Below are 17,017 nucleotides of genomic sequence, written 5' to 3'. Positions count from 1 at the left end.
TTTTGGCACCAGGGACCAGTTTCATGAAAGACAATTTTCCACAGATGGAAGGGGAAGGTGAGGGAATGGTTTGAGGATGATCCAAACACATTACATTTATTGTGTACTTCATTATCGTTAACATTGTATATAATGAAACAATTATACAACTCACCATAAGGTAGACTCAGTGGGAGTCCTGAACTTGTTTTCCTGCAACTAGACAGTCCCATCTGGGGATGATAGGAGACAGTGACAGATCATCAGGCACTAGATTCTCATAAGAAGTGCACAACCTAGATCCCTTACATGCATAGTTCACAATGGGGTTCACACTCCTATGAGAATCTAATGCCGCTGCTGATCTGACAGGAAGCAGAGCTCCTGTGGTAATGTAAGCAGTGGGCAGCAGCTGTAAATACAGATGAAGCTTCGCTTGCTCTCCCACCGCTCACCTCCTGGCTGCGCAGCCCAGTTCTGTAGTATATTCATACAGTGAAATACAACTCAGCAATAAAAAAGAACATACAAGTGATACATCAACAATATGGATGAATCTGAAAGTTTTATGTTGAGTTAAAGAAGCCAAATACACAAATAGTGTAATTCCATTTATGTGACTTCACAGAACAAGAAAAACTGTGTAAGGATTGACTTGAAAGGCACACAAGGTAAGTTTACAGAGTGAAAAGAATGTTCTATACCTCACATCAGGCAATAGATGCATGGGTCTAAACAATTACCAATATTCATTGAACTCAGTGCTTAAGATCTGAGTATTTTATTATATACTGAGATATACTTCAGTAACCATGAGGCAGTATAAATGTATTGCCCACAAGCTCTTTGACATTCATCCCATGAAGAGATGGGGGCTGTGTCACTACCACTTGAATCTGGACAGGCTCATGACTGCTTCAAACAGTAGAACACAACAGAAGTGAAACTACACCACGTATTAGTTCTGAAAAGCCCTTAAAAGGCCTGAAAATTTTCTGGCTGGTTCTCTTGAGACGCTTCCTCTCAGGGGAAACTATATATAAAAAGTCCAACTATCCTGAAATCACTATAATGGAGAAGCTGCATATAAATGCTCCAGCCAACAGTTTCAGCTGAGCTCCCAACAGCTCGCCAGCCACGTGTGAGGGTCATTGTAGGTTTCTGGCCCAATAGAACCCTCATATGACTACAGCCCCAGCTGACATCCGGCCAAAACTGCATGAGAGACCCCAAAGTGAAACTGCCTTACCTAATTCCTGACAAACAAAATCATGAGAAATATGAAACATTATGGTTGGATACCACTAAATTTTCAGGTTATTTGTTATGCAGCAGTAATAGAATAAAATTTATATGTAGATGAAGTCTGGGGAAGCAACTTGATATTACCTCACTGGCTAAATCAAAATAGAAAATTATGATTTATGACTCACCAGAAAGCTTAAGGTTTTAAAAATAAACATTCGCTTTGACAAAATAAGAGGTATGATATAGATTAGTTAACTGAGATCTAATCCAAGTTCTAAAATGAAGAAGTAGATGCTGGACTCCAGCAGTATGGCACTAACCACTGCACTCCAGCGTGGGCAACAGAGTGAGACTCAGTCTCAAGAAAAAAATGTAAAAATATGTGCCCATATGTATATTTATACTTTCAGAATCTCAAAAATATATGTGTATATATATGTATACATAGACAGAGAATGCTATATATACATATATAATCTTAGGATCATAGTTCTGCAAAAAGGAATAAGTAAGTAATAAAGAATAAAGAGGTCAGAAAATATATCATTGGCCACTGGTGATCAACTAAACCTTCAGCCCCTCTTCCCTTCCTGTGGTAGGCGGGTGCTGAAAGTTCCAATCTTTATGGTGACCAGCCCCATCCTGAAACTACCTAGGGGCCCCTGGCCATAGTCTTCTCATTAGCATAAAAAAGACACTCTTGGCCGCCATGGTGGCTCATGCCTATAATCCCAGCACTTTGGGAGGCCAAGGCAGGTGGATCACCTGAGGTCAGGAGTTAGAGACCAGCCTGGCCAATATGGTGAAACCCCTCTCTACTAAAAATACAAAAAGTAGGCAGTAGTGGTGGTGTGTGCCTGTAACTCCAGCTAGTAGGGAGGCTGAAGCAAGAGAATTGCTCGAACCCAGGAGGGTTCTCCACCTCTTACATGGACATCAGTCACACTGGATTAAGGGCCCACCCTATGCCACCGCTATGGCATCATCCTAACTAATTACATCTGCAAAGACCCTATTTCCAAACAGGACATGGCCTGAGGAACTGGCAGTTAGGAAACGTATCTTTTTGGAGGACAGAATTGAACTCACAACACTTGGGGTGTATTCTCCACAGTATCAAAAACATTGTTCTGCAGAAATATGTATAAACCCAACCTAGTGGTTCCTGAGGACATCAGCATCAACTGGGAGCTTATAGGAAATGCAAATCCTCAGGCCCTGACCCAGAACTACTGACCCAGAAACTGCAGAGATGGGGGAGAAGGGAGGGAGAGACAGCACTCTGTTTTAACAAGCCTACCACCCATTCTTCTTACCAGCTACACAGTTTGACTCTGAACTCTATCAGACTCTAGGCTGACCTAAAACTCCCTTCAGGGCAATGAGAAGAGCAGGAAGAAAATTCCAAGCAGCAGGTGGCCTGGGCTACCCTACTCCTTACACAGGGCATTGAGACAGTGCATGTCTGTCCTCCTTTTCCACGTGGAGCTCCTTGGTGTAGGGCTTCCATTCAAGAATCAATGCCACAATAAACTAGAAAAGTCAACAAGAATGAATAAATACATGGTTTCTTACCTAATTTTGACATTAACTCACAGGGAGGAGCACAGACGGGTCAACCGTGCCAAAAAAGCTCCACACAAGCAAACTCAAACGAACACCTTCATTTTCCCTTTTATCGTGGGCACAGGTCTCTCCCAAAGGCCCTTCCACACCATCCACCAAGTCTAGTTCACCAGAACACCTGTAGCCCTACCCTGATTCTGTTTACTTCACTTGCATTTGGGGTCATTATATGATGTCATTGCCATAGGGTCAGGGACTTAGTGACAACAGAATGCACAATCCAGCCATGACCAAGGCTTGTGTTTCTGCAGTGCTGAATCCCACCTTACTCTTACAGAGCCTCATTGCTTTGACTAAAGAATGCAGATCACTCCACAATTCTGCTTGCTTTCTAATTTGTATCTCTTCCCAGTAGTTCTGGTCAGCCTGCCTTGTTTTTCCTGATTTTTACCAATTATGCTCCTTTCATGTTTTCAGGCCACTAACCTGCCTAGCTTTGCCATAGTCTGAGATGGCAACTGTAATCCATACATCTCATTTAATACAAGCTACAGATGTACTGGAAAAACTTGTTTAGCAATTACCATAACCTGTCAGGAAGTTTCTTCGGGTTTTGCCAGTACAAACATCTCCTATAATCCTGATTATAGCCTATTGTGACCCTGTCTCTGCTTGCTTCAAGACACTATGCTCTCCCTCCCTCTTAACTCCAATGTTGAGTCTCTTGTAAGCTATTGTACACATTTCTCCTCATTGCAGCAGTCATCCATCACCTGGGTCGCTCCTTGAAGATTTTAGTTCCTATATCATTATCATTCACTCCAGTTCTACTGTCATAACACTTGGAGTGCTTATAAATGACTCATCACTTTTCCTACTTACTTCCAATGATCTTCCTCTCCATAGGACCAGAGCCACTCACCTCCATCCATGATCATATTTGTAACTTTTGCATTATCAATCCAAAAATAGTCTCAACTTCAATCACCTCATTTTCTGATTATCAGCTCCTGTGTTTTCATCTCACTTCCTCTAGTGAATAAATTGTCAATAAATTGTCAGCTGCAGCCGGGCGCAGTGGCTCAAGCCTGTAATCCCAGCACTTTGGGAGGCTGAGGCGAGTGGATCACGAGGTCAAGAGATCAAGACCATCCTGGTCAACATGGTGAAACCCCGTCTCTACTAAAGATACAAAAAATTAGCTGGGCATGGTGGCACGTGCCTGTAATCCCAGCTACTCAGGAGGCTGAGGCAGGAGAATTGCTTGAACCCAGGAGGCGGAGGTTGCGGTGAGCCGAGATCGCACCATTGCACTCCAGCCTGGGTAACAAGAGCGAAACTCCGTCTCAAAAATAAATAAATTAATTAATTAATTAAAAAAAAATGTCAGCTGCATCAAATAACTCATGGATCCTGCAACTCTCTACTCTTCATCCTTCCTTACCAGCTTACATTACATGGTCCTACTTTTTTTTTTTTTTTTTTTTTTTTTTTTTTCCTGAGATGAAGTCTCACTCTGTCTCCAGGCTGGAGTGCAGTAGCATGATCTCGGTTCACTGTAACCGCTTACCCCCAGGTTCAAGCGATTCTCCTACCTCAGCCTCCCGAGTAGCTGGGACTACAGGCATGTGCCATCATGCCCAGTTAATTTTTGTATTTTTAGTAGAGACAGAGTTTCACCATATTGGCCAGGATGGTCTCGATCTCTTGACCTCACGATCCGCTTGCCTCGGACTCCCAAAGTGCTGGGATTAGAGGCATGAGCCACCACACGCGGCCATATGGTCCCTCTTTTAATCATCTACTTGCATACACCCTCAACTCCCACACCTTGCTATCACTTTTTAAAACAGCTTTATCGAGGTAAATTTTACATACAGTAACACTCATTTATTTTTAGTGTACAATTCAATTACTTTTAGAAAATATGCAGAGCTGAGCAACTGACATCAGATGTTAGTGCTAACACACCTAGTGTTAGAACATTTGCACTACACCATTAGCAAACTTCATTTCCATTTGCAAGCATCCTTCGTTGCTACCCTCTTCTCCATGGGACCATAAATCTAATATCAGTTTCTATAGACTTGCCTTTTCTGGACATTTCAAATAAATGGAATTATACAATATATGACTTCTTTTATTTACTGTAATGTTTTTGAGGTCCATCCATATAATAGCACATATCAGTACTTTATTCCTTTTATTGTTGAATAATATTCCATTGTACGAATATAGCAGGTATTGTTTGCCCAATCATCAGTTGATGGACATTTCAGTTGTTTCCAGTTTTTTGCTATTTTGAAAAATAACAGCCGGGTGCGGTAGCTCACACCTATAATCCCAGCACTTTGGGAAGCTGAGGCAGGTGTATCACCTGAGGTGAGGAGTTCAAGACCAGCCTGGCTAACATGGTGAAACCCCGTCTCTACTAAAAATACAAAAATTTGCTGGGTGTAGTGGCGTATGCCTGTAATCTCAGCTACTTGGGAGGCTGAGGCAGAAGAATCGCTTAAACCTGGAAGGCAGAGGTTGCAGTGAGCCAAGATCATGCCATTGTACTCCAGCCTGGGCGACAGAGCAAGACTCCATCTCAAAAAAGAAAGAAAGGAAAGGAAGGAAAGGAAGGGAGGGAGGGAGGGAAGGAGGGGGGAGGGAGGGAGGGAAGGAGGGGGGAGGGAGGGAGGGAAAAAAGAAAAAAGATGCTATGAATATTTACATGTAAGTCTTTATGTGGACATATATTTTAATTTTCTTAGGTATACCTCAGAGTAGAATCACTGGGTCATATGGTAAAACTATGTCTAACTTTTTAAGAAACTGGAAAACTGTTGTCAAAATGGCATTTTACATTTCCACCAATAATATATGAGGGCTTCAGTTTCTTACATTCTCCACTGTATTTGTCCATTTTGTGTTGCTATAAAGCAAGCTTGTCCAACCTGTAGCCCAACACAAATTCATAAACTTTCTTAAAACATTATAAGATTTTTTGCCTCATGTATGTCTTCTTTTGGAAAGTGTGTTCATATCCTTCACATACACAAGGCCAACAAACATATGAAAAAATGCTCATCATCACTGGTCATTAGAGAAATGCAAATCAAAACTACATTGACATACCATCTCACGCCAGTTCGAATGGCGATCATAAAAAAATCTAGAGACAACAGATGCTGGAGAGGATGTGGAGAAATAGGAACACTTTTACACTGTTGGTGGGAGTGTAAATTAGTTCAACCATTGTGGAAGACAGTGTGGCGATTCCTTAAGGACCTAGAAATAGAAATTCCATTTGACCCAGCAATCCCATTACTGGGTATATATCCAAAGGATTATAAATCATTCTACTATAAGGACATATGCACACGAATGTTCATTGCAGCACTGTTTACAATAGCAAAGACCTGCAACCAACCCAAATGCCCATCGATTATAGAATGGACAGGGAAAATGTGGCACATATACACCATGGAATATTATGCAGCCATCAAAAATGATGAGTTCATGTCCTTTGTAGGGACATGGATGAACCTGGAAACCATCATTCTCAGCAAACTGACACAAGAGCAGAAAATCAAACACCGCATGTTCTCACTCATAGGCAGGTGTTGAACAATGAGAACACATGGACATAGGGAGGGGAGCACTACACACTGGGGTCTGTTGGGGGGAAATAGGGGAGGGACAGAGGGGGGTGGGGAGTTGGGGAGAGATAGCATGGGGAGAAATGCCAGATATAGGTGAAGGGGAGGAAGGCAGCAAATCACACTGCCATGTGTGTACCTATGCAACAGTCTTGCATGTTCTTCACATGTACCCCAAAACCTAAAATGCAATTTAAAAAAAAAAGATTTTTTGCATTTTTTTTTTAGCTCATCAGCTATGATTAGTGTTAGTGTATGTTATGTGTGGCCCAAGACAATTCTTCCAATGTGGCCCAGGGACGCCAAATAATTAGACACTCCTGCTAAAAAGGAATATGCAGATTTGGCTCACAATTCCGCAGGCTGCACAAGCATGGTGGCCAGCATCTGCTCAGCTTCTGGTGAGGCCTTAAGAAGCTTAGGATCATCGCAGAAAGTGAGGGGGAGCCAGTATATCACACGGTGAGAAAGAGAGTGGGGTGGCAGTCGGGGCATGTCTCAGACTCTTTTAAAGAATTAGATCTCATGGTAGCTCATTACCACAGGGAGAGCACCAAGCCACTCATGAGGGATCCACCCCCATGACCCAAATACCTCCCACCAGGCCCCACCTCCAACACTGGAGACCACATTTCTTTCTTTACTTCTTTTTTATTTTACTTTAGGTGCATACTATGTCCTGCATTTCTCCCCATGTTATCCCTTGGAGGGGACAAATATCCAAATTATACCATCCCTCAACACTTGTTACTGGCTTTTTATTACAGACATTCCCTGGGGCATAAAGTGTCAGTGGCATCTCATTGTGTTTTAATTTACATTTCTGTAATATCTAACGATGTTTTCATATGCTTATTGAATTTTTTTTTTTTTTTTTTTTTTTGAGACCAAGTCTCACTCTGTCACTCAAGCTGGAGTGCAATGGCATGATGTCGGCTGACTGCAACCTCTGCCTCCCGGGTTCAGGCGATTCTCCTGCCTCAGCCTCCCAAGTAACTGGGATTACAGGCACACACCACCACACTCAGCTTATCTGAACTTTCATTTAGAATCATGCACCATGACATTTCAGTCAATGACAGACTGCACATATGACAATGGTCCCATAAGATTATAATACCATATTTATTTTTACTGTACCTTTTCTATATTTAGATACACAAACACTTACCATTGTGTTACAGTTGCCTGCAGTATTCACTATAATAGCGTGCCGTACAGATCTATAGCCTAGGTGTAATAAGCCACACCATATAGCCTAGGTATGTAGTAGGCTACACCATCTTGGTTTGTGTAAGTACACTCAATGACAGTCAGACCATGAAATCACCTAACGATGCGTTTCTCAGAACCTCTCCCCATCACTAAGTGACACATGACTGTATTTTCTTTGGTTAAATGTCAATTCATATATTTTTAGACAAATTTATTGAGATATATTTTATATACCATATGATTCACCCATTTCAAGTGTACAACACAAGGCTTTTTGTAAATTCATTAATGTAAATCACCACACCACATCACTACTAAGTCAATTTTAAAACATTTCATCACCCAAAAACGAAACCCAGTACCTATATCTACTACCAATGACCCCCCCATCCCCCCACCCTTCATCCCCCGACTCTTGACAACCACCAGTCTATCTTCTGTCTCTACATATTTACTTTTGGGGGATATTTCATATAAATGCAGTCATATAATACATGGTCTTTTGTGACTGGCTTCTTTCATTTAGCGTAATGTTTTCAAGGTAAATCCATGTTGTAGTGTGTATAAGCATTTTATTTGATTTTATTGTTGAACAATATTCCCATTGTATGGATGGACCATATTTTATTTCTCCATTCACCAATTGGTGGACATTTGAATTGTTTCTACTTTGCAGCTATTAGAATAATGCTTCTATGAACGTCTGTGTACAAGTTTGGGGACAGGGGAAAGTTTTCGTTTCTTTGGTAGACATCTGGGAGTGAAACTTCTGAGTCATATGGTAACTATATGTTACACCTTTTTTAACTACCAGACTGTTCTCCAAACTGGAAGGACCGTTTTACATTCTCACTAGCAATGTATGAGAGCTTCAATTCCCCTACGTCCTCATCAACACTTGTATCATCTGTCTTTATGGTTACAGCATCCCAGTAGGTGTGATGTGCATCTCACTGTGCTTTTGATTGGCATTTCCCTGATAGCTACCAATGCTGGGCATCTTGTCATGTGCTTATTAGCAATTTGCATATCTTCTTTGGAGAAATGCCTGTTCAGATCCTTGGCTTATTATTATAGGCTGAATTTTGTCCCCTAAAATTACTACAATGAAGTCATAATATCCAATATCTCAGAATGTGACTGTATTTCAAGACAAGATCTTTAAAGAGATGGTTAATTAAAATGAGGTCATTCGGGTAGACCCTAGTCCAGCGACTGGCATCCATATAAGAGGAGACGAAGACACAGACACAGTCAGAGGAAAGGCTGTGTGAAGACACAGGGAGAAGATGCTATCCACAAACCAAGGAGAGGGGCCTCAGGAGAAACCAGCCCTGCCAACAGGTAGATCTCAGATTCGTACCTTTCAGAATTGTGAGAAAACACATTTTTGTTGTTTAAGCCAGTCTACGGCATGTTGTTATGGCAGCCCTAACCAACAAATACAACTACTTTTAAAAAGTCTTTGGGGTTTTTTTATTATTACTGTTTTAAGACAGGGCCTGGCTCTGTCACCTAGGCTGAAGTACAGTGGTGAAAACATGGCTCACTGAAGCCTTGAACTCCTGGGCTCAAGCAATCCTCTCACCTCACCTTTTTGAGTAGCTGGGACTACAAGTGCCTGCCACCACACCCCATACCTGACTACTTTTTTCCCCTTTATTTATTTATTTATTTTATTTTATTTTATCTTATCTTATTTTATTTATTTTTGTAGAGACGGCAGGGAAAGGTCTCACTATGTTGCCCAGTCTCAAACTCCTGGACTCAAGCTATCTTCCCACCTAGGCCTCTCAAAGTGCTGGGATTACAGGCATCAGCCACCGGTCCCAGCAAAACGTCTTTGTATTACTGAATTGTAAGAGTTCTTGGCCGGGCGCAATGGCTCACCCCTGTAATTCCAGTACCTTGGGAAACCGAGGTGAGCAGATCACAAGGTCAAGAGATTGAGACCATCCAGGTAAATATGGTGAAACCCCGTCTTTACTAAAAAATACAAAAAATTAGCTAGGCGTTGTGGCGTGTGCCTGTAGTTCCAGCTACTCCGGAGGCTGAGGCAGGAGAATTGCTTGAACCCAGGAGGTGGAGGTTGCAGTGAGCCGAGATCGCGCCATTGCACTCCAGTCTAGCGCCTGGTGACAGAGTGTGACTCTGTCTTAAAAGAAAAAAAAAAAAAAAAAAAAAAAAGAGTTCTTTATATACTCAAGATGCAAGTCCCTTATCAGACAAATGATTTGCAAAGATTTTCTGCCATTCTATGGGCTGTCTTTTCACTTCCTTGATCATTCATATCTTTTAACTATTTTTAAACATCTGTCTAGTTTAATAATTGGGGCCGGGCACATTGACTCACACCTGTAATCCCAGCACTTTGGGAGGCTGAGGCGGGCGGATCACCTGAGGTCGGGAATTCGAGACCATACTGGCCAACATGGCGAAACCCTGTCTCTATTGAAAACACAGTGGTGGCACACGCCTTTAATCCCAGCTACTCGGGAGCCTGAGGCAAGAGAATCGCTTCAACCCGGGAGGTGGAAGTTGCAGTGAGCTGAGATTGTACCATTGCACTCCAGCCTGGTGACAGAGTGAGAGACTGTCTCAAATAAATAAATAAATAATAACTGGGTTGCTAGAGTTATTTGTATATTGTTGGCTACAATCCTATATTGAATATATGATTCATAAATATTTTCTCCCAGTCTGTGACTTTCTAAATGGTGTCTTTTGAAATAAAAGTAATTTTAATTTGAATAAAGTCCAAGTTATCCGTCTCTTTTTTTCCTTATCACTTTTACTTTTGATGCCATATCTAAGAATTGATTGTCTTGTAAGGTCTCAGAAAATGATCTGAAAATGAAGGTCACAGAAGCAGCTCTCTCTTTCCGTTACCCTTTCTGCCTCTGGCCCCTCATTCTTCCTTTAGGCTAGCCATAGAAATTAGAATCCCTCTTCCCCAACAGGTCATAGAAACCAGAACTCCTTTTCTCCAAAGCCAGGATTAAAACCTAAACACATTACTCTAAATTTCCCATACCTTTCTGTACAAAAACAGGTCATAAAAAAACGATGTGACCTACTTGTTTAACGGTATGTCCTAAGACCCCCATTCCAGAGAGGGTCCTGCCTGAGAGCCAGAAGGAAGGAATGCATGTTTAGGGAGGCCATCAACAATCTAGATAGACAGGCCCTGCTGTTTCTCCTTTCCCCATTCAGTCGATCAGTATCAGATCACACCCTTTTCATGCTATCAGATTCCTAAATGGCTGTCCATATTTTGTTGAACCTGAGCATAAAAATGTGCCTGATCACTTGTATCTTTGAGTCTTCATTCTGAAGGCTCCTATTTCAAGTAAAACTATGATCAAATAAATGTGCATGCCTTTTCTATCAGTCTGCCTTTTGTCAGTGATTTTCAGCAAACTTTCAGAGGGCAATGGGGAAGTTTTCCCTTCCCCTGTACATCCCAAACCAAATTTATAGTTATACTTCTTATATTTAGGTCAATGATCTTTCTTGATTTTTATGTATGACGAGAAATGACTAAACTTATCCTTCTTACATGAGTATATCCAATTATTTCGGCATCATTTGTTGAAAAAAACTATCCTTTCCCCACATGGAATTGCCTTGGCACATCTGTCAAAAATCCATTGATAATGAGCTCAGGTGATCCTTCCGTCTCAGCCTCCCAAATAGCTGGGACTACAGAGATCACTTGAGCCCATAAAAAAAAAAAAAAAATCCCCTGATGGTGGGCGTGGTGGCTCACACCTACAATCCCAGCACTTTGGGAGGTTAAGGCAGGAGGATTGCTTGCTAGCCTTCACAACATAGGAGAACCCTATCTCTACAAAAAGATTTAAAAATTAGCCAGCATTGTGTCACATGCCTTATAGTCCCACCTACTCAGGAGGCTGAGGTGGGAGGATCACTTGAGCCCGAGAGGTTGAGGCTGCAGTGAGCTGTGATCTTACCACTGCACTCCAGCTTCAGCAACTGAGTGAGATCCTGTCTGAAAAAAAAAAAAATCCACTGACCAAAAACATTCTAGTATTTATTTCTAGAATCTCAATCCTGTTTGATGGGTCTATATGTCTAATTTTAAGCTGTGATCACATTGTCTTCATTAACTTAGTAGCTGTGACATTGTGAAAGATATAATTGGTCTTCAACTTCATTTCCTAGCATACAACTCCTAAAACCCTTAGAAACACCAAAGTGATGTCTTATTGTATGTTAATGCATTGGCAGCCCCCCAGGTAGCTTCAGAATGGGGCTGTCACCATAAAGACCAAGGGAGGATTACCGGGTTGGGCCCTTCAGGCCCATCTCCTCTGGAGAGGGTTGAGGGGCTGAAGGTTATATTGATCACCAATGGCCAGTGGTTTAATCAATCGTGCCTATGTAATGAAGCCTCCATAATAACTAAAAGAACAGGTTTCAGAGAGCTTCCAGATAGCAAAACCTATGAAGGTTCTAGAGGGTGGCACACTCCCGGAGGGTATGAAAGCTCCATACCCCTTCCCACATGCCTCAACCTAGGCACCTCTTCATTAGTTTCCTTTGTAATATCCTTTAGAATAAACCAATAAATGTAAGGATGCATTTTCCTGAGTTCTGTGAGCTGCTCTAGCAAATTAATTGTGTAGTGACAGCAGTTATATAAACAGAACCCAAAGAGGTGATTGTGGGAGCCCCAACTTGAAGCTGGTGGGTCAGAAGTTCCAGAGGCCAGGGCTTATCTCCCGAATGCCTCCAGATTCACCTGGCCTCTGAGGGGGTACAGGCAGACTTACAGGGTTGAGCCCTCAACCTGTGGGATCTGACACTATGTGTCAGGAAAAATCCCCCACACATTTGGTCACGGAAGTCTTCTATGTTGATTGTCATCGTGATGTGAGAGCAGATGGAAATGTTTGTTTTTCCCCTTAGTGTTGTATAGTAAGCTCTGAAACTGGGGTGAATTTTGTTCTTTGCTCTCTTTCAAGATTGTTTTGACCATTCTCAATTATTTTGGTATAAATTTCAGAATCAGTTTGTCAATTGTTCAGAATAATCCTGCTACAAATGTGATAGGCACTGCATTGAACCTATAGATCAATTTAAAGAGTTTTGCAGTTTTAAAATATTAAGCCTCGAGTCCATTAATGTGGAGTATCCCTATATTTATTTAGAATTTTGAAAATTTCTCTCTGGAATGGTTGTAGTTTCCAGTGTACAAGTCTCATATTTATTTTGTTAAATTTATCTCAAATATGTTATTGTTACTGTGGTTTGAATTTGTTCCCCAAAAATTACGTGTTGGAAACTTATCCCCAATGCAAGTTTGGGGAGGTGAGGCCTAATGAGAGATAAGGCCATGCGGGTACAGTGAATGCTGTTAGCATTGCAGGGAGTTTGTCATAAAAGGAGGGAACTAAACTCCCTTTTACTTTCGCTTTCACTTTCTCTCTCACCCTCTCATCTTCCACCATGGGATGACATAGCAAGAAGTTCCTCACTAGACGCCAGAAACTTAATATTGGACTTAGCTTCCAGAATTGTGAGCTCCAGCATATCAATTTTTTCCTGCATGGATTATGGATTTACTGTTATGTCGAAAAATTCTGTACCTAACCCAGATCATGAAGATTTTCTCCTATGTTTGCTTCTAAAATTTTTAGTTTTGTGCTCTACTTTCTGCTCTGTAATCCTTTCTGAGTTAATCTATGTGTTCGGCGTGAGGTTTAGGTCAAAGACTATTTTTAATGCATGTCTAAATGCTCCAATATCATTTGTTGAAAAGGCTATGCTTTCTCTACTGTTTTTGCACCCGTCTTTAAAATTTTTTAACTAGTCATATTTCTGTGGGTCCATTCTAGACTCTCTATTCTGTTCCACTGATGTATATTTCTAAACCTCCACCAATACCACAGTCTTGATTACAGTATCTTTAGAGTCTTAAATTGTGTCATGTGAGTCCAAGATTTTCCAGTTTGGTGAAAATTTGGTTTAGCTAGTTCAGTTCCTTTGCCTTGGACAAGGCTTTAGAATCCACTTGCCTACATCTACAAAACAACCCTTCCAGGATTTTGACTGATACTTGGTTAAATCTAAAGATCAACTTATGAAGAATTGACAACTTGACTATGGTGAATCTTCCCATCCATGAATATGACATGTCTCTTGTTTATTTAGGTCTTTTATTTCTTTCATCAGTATCTTATAGTTCTCAGAGTACAGGCCCTATGCATGTTTTGATTTATACCTAAGGATTTCATAATTTTATAAACTATTGCAAATGACATTGTTTTTAAGCTCAGTTTTCAGTTGCACATTGCTAGTGTATAGAAATAACTTTTGTGTTTGATCTTGGATCCTATAATCTTGCTAGCTAAACTCACTTATAAGTTCTTGGATTTTGCTTTTTTTTTTTTTTTTTTTTTTTAAGAGTCTTATCATGCCTGGTTAATTTTTGTAATTTTATCCAGATGGGGTTTCACAATGCTGCCCAGGCTGGTCTCGAACTCCTGGTCTCATGCAATCCACCTGCCTTGGCCTCCCAAAGTGCTGGGATTACAGGCATGAGCCAGCCGGGTTTTTGCCTTTTACAGCTTCCTTTGTTATGTTCTGCATATTCGATCATATCCTTCACACACAGAGACAGTTACACTCTTTCCTTTATAATATGTATGCTTTCTATTTCCTTTTCTTGATTTATTGCACTGGACAGGATTGCCAGTCCTATGTTAAATAAGAGTAGTGACAGCAGACATCCTAACCTTGTTTTGATCTTACAGGGAAAATATTTGGTCTTTCACCATTAAGTATGAGGAACTAGTTTTTTCAAAGTTGCCCTTTATGAGGTTGAGGAACTTCCTCCCTACTCCTCCTAGCTTCCTGAGAGCTTGTATCACGAATGGATGTTATATGTTGTCAAATGCTTCCCTGCATCAATTGGTATGGTCAGATGGTTTTTCCTCTTTGGCCTTTAATCTTTCTTAATGGAGACTACATTGATTGATTTCCAAACACTGAACCAGCTGTAACCCCACATGATCATGATTCTTTCTATATATTGCTGGATTTTTATCTGCTCATATTCTATTCAGGATTTTTGCTTCTATGCTCATGAGGAATATCAGTCAGCTTTTATTGTTCTGTCTTGCCCCATTTTGAATAAACATCCTTTCCTTTTATAATGAAAACTTCTTAAATGAAATATGTGACCAAAAATCCTATAATTATCATTACTATTTTGAAATATTTTATTAGTTTTTATATGTTAATGTAGGTTTCCTCAATAAGACAAGCCAGTACCCAGGCCTTGTTCATGGTGTTTGACTGCAAGTAAAACCATTGGCCCCTCTTGAGCCTTGTGTACGCGATATAGATAATGGTGGAGAATGTTCTTTTGAGATCTTTAATCAATTCTGTCAGAGACCTCTCATATATATATATATATATATATATATATATATATATGAGAAATTTTTTTAATTTTATATTTTTATGCAGAAATTTCAATTTTATATTTTTAAAAAATATATAGGAGGTACATATGCATATATATTTTTAAACAGAAATGAGTATCACTAACAGCACAAGCTAACATTTACCTTGCACTTTGCATCTGGTATTTAGCTAAGCAATTTAAAAATTACCTCTTTTAAACAAAACTAGGTTTTTTATCTGTACATCGTAGATGATTCAACAGGCTACGTAACTAGCCAGTGGTTTCACAAAGTATGTAAAGAGGTAAGCTACATCTTGCATCCTGACTCCAAAGCTTATACTTCTAAATTGCTACCACAAGCTTTCAGATACTGTTCTATAACCTATTTCTTCATCTAATGTCTCCATTTTATCTTTTTAATGTTTGTATCACATTCCATGGTAAATCATATTTTCCAAAATTATTGCAATAATATATTCCGTAAAATACGCTCTTCTGGCAGTGTGACTCTGATACTCCTCCCAAGAAGCATGGTCTACATTCCTTCCCCTTTGAGTTTGGATAGACTTGACTATGGAGAAAGAGATGCTTTTTTTTTTTTTTTTTGAGACAGAGCCTCACTTCAGTCACCCAGGCAGGAGTGCAATGGTGCAATCTTGGCTCACTGTAACCTCCGTCTCCCAGGTTCAAGCAATCCTCCCACTTCAGCCTCCCCAGCCCCACAGGTATGCGCCACCAGACCTGGCTAATTAAAAAAATTTTTTTTGTACAGACAGGGTTTCACCAAGTTGCCCAGGCTGGTCTTGAACTCCTGGGCTCAAGCAATCCACCCACCTCAGCCTCCAAAGTGCTGGGATTACAGGCATGACCCACCATGCCTGGCCGAGATGCTGTTATTTCTGATGCTAGGTCACAAGAGGCAATAACGTTTTCTCTGCCTGGTTCTCCAGAACCCAGGCAACTATGCTGAGGAGGCCCATGCAACCACATAAAAAGGTCACATGTAGATGTTCATATGCAATCGCCCTAGCTGAGGTCCCAGTCAAGAGCATCGACCACCCAATTTGTGATGGAGCCTTCAGTTGTGTTGTCTGATGGAAACATGTGAACCATACATGTAGGCTGCATATGTAAATTTAAATTTTCTAGTAGTCACTTTAAAAATCAATTTTAGAAATACATTTAGTTTAACCTAACATATCCAAAATATAATCAGTATAAAAACCATTAAGATAGTTTAGGGTTTTTTTGTACAAAGTCTTCAAAATCTGATGCACATTTTATACTTGCAGTACTATTTTCAATCAACACACTAGTCGCCATTCAGACTGGCCTCACTTCAACTGCTCAGTAGTCACTTGTGTCTACCATTGTGTGGCCACTTCAGATGACTCCACTGACCAACTGTCAATTCTAGCCTTGAGTTTTCCCAAGTGAAACCCCAGACATCATGGAGTTACAAAGCTGTGCCCTTTCTAAATCCTTCACTCACAGTCTGTGAGCATAAAAAATTGGCAATTAAGTGTGTGATGGTGTATTATGCATCCATAGTAACTGGGATACTAGCCAATCAGAGTTTTATAACTTCTTTAAACATTTCTCTACGTAGATGTTTCTCCCACCCCTTTCCAGGATATTATAAAATCAGTGATGATGAGCAATACAAACTCTGTAAGTTAGTCAAATTATTTCCTTAAATGTTTGAGGGTGGCATTTCTGGGTCAACGAGAACATACATTCAGGAAATTTACATTCATGTTGCCAAACTATTATCCAAAGCAGCTTAACCAGTTCTCACTAACAATCATGTATGTGTGTGCGACTGTGCTTCTCTTGATTAAATCTGGCCCTTTTCAACCGTAAGTTGAATATTTAGATCCTTTCTTTTCTATTTTATAACACTCTTCTCTAAGTTTGCTTTATTTCT

This window comes from Saimiri boliviensis, chromosome 12 (genome assembly GCF_048565385.1).
Source record: "Saimiri boliviensis isolate mSaiBol1 chromosome 12, mSaiBol1.pri, whole genome shotgun sequence".
Classification (NCBI taxonomy): Eukaryota; Metazoa; Chordata; class Mammalia; order Primates; family Cebidae; genus Saimiri; species Saimiri boliviensis.
Note: the sequence above shows the minus strand (reverse complement) of the source record.